Below are 4,886 nucleotides of genomic sequence, written 5' to 3' on the forward strand. Positions count from 1 at the left end.
AGTTCATTTTTCAACATAGTGTCTTGTGCATCTCGTTGTTACAATGGGTCAACCTGTATCCCTATTTGAGCATTTTTTCCCTTCCCCTCCCCAAATTAGAGAAGCATACATTCAAGATGTATGTGCACCAACTTCAAATACAGAGAAAACAGGGGTTATATCGTGGGGAGAAACATACAAAAAAACAAAAAATTGACATCACACATTATAAGTACCTGAGAAACAATAGCAAGAAAAAAAAAAACCACTTGTGTCCCTATTTTGGGGTTCAATTTCTTTAACATCATTTTATCTGGTTATATGCACATATCTTTTGAACTTTTCTGCTTATCCCAGACGTACATTTGTTATTGAAATTAAGGGAAATCATGGGACCTATGTTTCTTTGGACTTGGCTTACTTCAGTCAATAAATTTTTTTCCAAGTCTTTCCATTTCCTAACAAATTGGGCGATGTCATTCTTTCTGATGGAGGCATAGAATTCCATTGTGTAAATATACCGTATTTTCTTGATCCATTCATCTAATGGGGGCATTTGGTTTGGATTCATATCTTAGCTATCATAAATAATGTTGCAATCAACATAGTTGTGCTGGTAGTTTTAGTATGGTCTTGTTTATGATCATTTGGGTAAATCCCCAAAAGTGGGATTACTGTGTCATACGGGAGTTTTATGTAGAGTCTTTTGAGGAACCTCCATACTGCTTTCCAAAGTATTTGAACAAGTTTACACTCCCACCAAGAATGCAGTACGATTCCCTTGTGACCACACACCTTTCAGCATCTGTTGTTGTAAAAATATGGAATACTACACAAATTTTCATGACATACTTGCACAGGGGGCATGCTAATCTTCTCTGTATTATTCCAATGTTAGTGTATGTGATGCTAAATTGAGCACAGAACATTTTTTTATATAAAGTATAATTTTTATTGATTTTATTAAACTAGACAATTCAACAAAATTAAGTTCAAAAGAATTGTTGTGAAATTTTAGAATCATATATTTCTTACATAAGCACACATTTAGGAATAAAATCAAGATAGACATGCCAAAAACAAAATAATTCCAGATATTTGTAGTCCAAGAGATGTGTAGGGGGAGGAATTCAATTATTCTATACAAGGCACCTGTCAAAATGAACATTGCAGCAAGTGTTTAGGTTTGTTAAAAGTTTTAAGGTTTTAAATATGCTTAATTTTGGGATTTTGCTTATATATGCCCAAAATAGGACCGTTTGGCAGGTATAAAACTTTTCTATAAAGTATTTAAGATATATGGTAACAGACATTAAGTACTAAGTATGTACATTTCAGAGTTTATGGAAACTTTATTAATGAGAAGTTGCAAAGTCTTTGTGTAAAGAAGCAGAGTGAAGAGTTAAGACTTTAACTATACAGTTTCTGTTAAAACTTTAGGGATTCCTTACTTTATTTGATAGCAAGGAATAAATGATGATATAAGCCATAATGTACGCATGTATGTTACTATTCACACACATACATATACACACGTATACATGCACACATGGAGAAAGACACATAATTACAGCCAACACAAGTTTCACCAGTTGTTGAATATGCCTTAAACTGAATACTAGAAACAATATATGTTGAAGATGTATTTGTCTCTAAGAGTTCATTTACCACTCCTCTGATCTCTTAAAACTGGTAGTTTTAGAGAGATTTGACTTACAAAATGCAGTACAAGTGATAGCAAGTCACTTGGAAACCTCAGTAAGTATGTCATATGGTGTCTCCCTGCTCCTCAAGGATTGCTTAGTCTTGTAGACACTTTCAACCACCAATTTAGCAGGAGAATACCCTGGTAAAGAGTAAAGTTATAAGGTTTTAAATGGCATCCTTACTTGAGCTCTTTTTCCAACAACCAGCATGAATTTGTAGGCAGATGAGTGAGTCCTCAAAAAATTGGACTCTACATATATATTTAACTGACCCATGTGAAAATTCCTATGTGAGAAATGCTGACTGAGGTCTTGCTGATTTCCTGGCCAAGAAAATAAGAAAAAAAGAAAGTATTTTTAATGTTTTAAAGTTTGAGAATAATTTGTAACCTGTCAATAAATGTGTAGAACACAATTATACCAACTGACAAAAAAAAATGATGGCATTTCATTTATGTGCTCTTGGATTTGGCCAGTGATTTTAGAGGTGTCTACACAAGTAGAATCAGCATAAATCAAGCCAGCATTTTTTCATTTATGATATAAGGAAAGGTTACTGGTTGACCCATTGTAACAATGAAATATACAAGACACATTACAAGAGGATGGGTGAATGGGGGAGGTGGGGAGGTGTGAAGGGAAGGGATGGTAGGGGAAAAACAAAGGGGAGGGTAACAATGCTCAATAAGAAATGTACTCATTACCTTACTCATGTAACTGTAACCCCTCTGTACAGTATTTATAATAAAAATATACATTAAAACATACAAGGAAAACTTCTGTACTTATATGAAGTTGTATTTGTCACTCAGTATAAGTAAGGTATTGGTTTTAGGACCACAGGCTTATTACTTTGGATACTCTAAATCTCTACATGAACACAGTATATTATTTACATTAGAATCTGCCCACCAGCTAGTGCAGTATAATTGCTGTGAGAATTTTTATTACATTCTATATTTGTAATGAAAACTAAAAGTATATTTATGCACAATCAACAGATACAAATTTTTTCAGATAAATTTTGTATGCAGTTTGAGGATGGAATTGGAGAGCAATTTCGAAAAGCACAAATTTCATCAAAAAGACCAGTCTGCAAATTGTAACAAGGAGCTAATCCAGCATCATTGAATAGTATGGAACTCCAAGGAGAAGTACTTGAATTGAGACAATATCAGAAAGTGTAACAACCCAAGGACTTTTTAAAATGCAGCTGCTAGAATTCTCATGTAGAGCTTTCATAACTGTTTGTGAAGCACAAATCAGAACCTCACTGAAATGTAAATGGTTTTCTCTCAACTTTCTGTCATGATCAGTCATTATCAATCAACATATAGCTAATCTTGAATAATCCTCTAATAAAATGTTGATGGAGTGTTTATATGCAGAAAACCTCGGAAGGCTAACTTTTTCCAATTAGGACAGTCTGTATTTTATGATCCAGCCGAGAGAAAACTAGGTAAGCATCCATTTACAACCTTCTGAATAATTCTGATTCTGCCCACATCACTTATCTATCCATACCTGTGCCCGGGTGAAACGATTTCAAAATAATTTATCATTTAAAATTTAAATTTATGCTTCAGGGAAGATATCGAAGGAGAAGCTGGAAGCTAAACAAGCTCTCACATAGAAAACAGCTTTAGTGCTCCAGTGAAAAGTCCTAAGCTGGAGAATCACACCAAGTGTGCCAGCACAGTAGAGAGAGTTAGGCCAGAGAGGGAAAAACCGGGCAAGGAGACAAATCTGAGCACTTGCCAGCAGCTGTGGTTGCAGCTGTGGCGGGGGCAGTTGCGGCTGTAGGCGCCATACCTGCAACACAGAGAGTCTACGACAAAGGAGCCAGATGCAGCAGGTGAGAGGATTCTACTCAACACCAGCAAGAACTGACAAGGAGCAGACATCTTCATCCTTCAGATCGCAGACCAGAGATCACCCAGGAACCAGACTCCTGTGTGAGTAGAAGCATGATTTCCTCACTCCTTCTCAGGGAGCAGAGAAGGGAAGGCCACCCCTCCCTGCCCACTACCGGAGATCTCCATCTCTGATACTGGCAAAGGCCTCGCTGAGCAGCTAGCTCAACTCAGTCTTTGGATGAAAACAAAAAGTAATTTAGCAGGTCACAGGAACCTAACCTGACCTGCCAGGCTCAGCTCTATGCAGGGAAAATTCACCCAGCACTTGCCTGCGCCAGCCCCAGGAGTGGGTTTCTTCACTGGGTAAACAGAGCAAGGGGCTGCCTCTCCCTACAGCAGCCTAGACAATCAATTGAAATTCAGTAACAATAAACCCTGAGAATGGCTCCTGGCTGGGCTCTGTGACTGCTTCAGAAGCTAGCCCCTCAGGGAAAAGCTACTGTTTACTGAAAGGCCTCAACTCTACCAAGAACCTAGCCCCATTACAGCATCTCTAAACTAGAAGAAACAGCCATCACCCTGTTTTGGGATACTCAAAGGAGATCTCCCTCCCATTGAACTAACCTGGGAAGAGGATGACAAAATCCTGGGTAAATCAAAGCATTTTTCTGCCTCCTCAAACAAACTGACTTAAGAAAACAACCAAGCTACAGGAAAATCAAACACCACAAGCAGACCAGAGACTCCAACAAGAGACTGGTTATGGACACAAGGGAGATGAGGACCTTCCCATCTCACCCCCAAAAAGCAAATAACTCTTTTTTGTTACCTTTTATTAAAATTTTTTTAACATTTTTAATTTTTAACTTTAAAAAATTGTTTTCTATTAACTTTTTTTTCTTCCTCATAATTTTTATTTTAGGGGTATATGTTTGTGTGTGTGCTTTTTTTCCATTTTTGTTTAGCTCTACTGATCTTTTAATCCTTTTTTCTTTTCTGTCTCATTCTTTTCACTTTTTCTTCTCTTTCCTTCTTCTTTGCATGATTTAATCGCTTTTCTGCTCATTATCAGATATACCTGTAGTCGATTATTAGACCTTATCCCCCATTGTATACATACTTAATCCAGAAATTTATTACTGAATTCAAAACCTCTTAGACTTAAATTCCTTAATAGCCGTACTACCTCTATATACCTATATAAAATTTTAAGCATTTTAATTTTCTTAATTTTTCACGTCTCCTTTCTATCCCTTCCGATCTCTTATCCTATTCCAGTCCTTCTCTGAATATTACGTTTTTAATTTGCATAATTTAAGTGTTTCATTTTTTAATTTTTAATTTT

The 4,886-nt window shown here is 36.4% G+C and overlaps 1 non-coding gene across 1 annotated transcript; it reads right to left on the reverse strand.

Moving 5' to 3' along the window:
* Positions 1-794: 794 nt before the first annotated feature.
* Positions 795-901, reverse strand: LOC122099895. Its single transcript, XR_006146023.1, has one exon. It is a non-coding gene; the product is annotated as a U6 spliceosomal RNA (small nuclear RNA).
* Between the last annotated feature and the right edge of the window lie 3,985 nt (positions 902-4,886).

Source organism: Dipodomys spectabilis, unplaced genomic scaffold (assembly GCF_019054845.1).
Source record: "Dipodomys spectabilis isolate Male_0828 unplaced genomic scaffold, ASM1905484v1 ptg000545l, whole genome shotgun sequence".
Lineage (NCBI taxonomy): Eukaryota > Metazoa > Chordata > Mammalia > Rodentia > Heteromyidae > Dipodomys > Dipodomys spectabilis.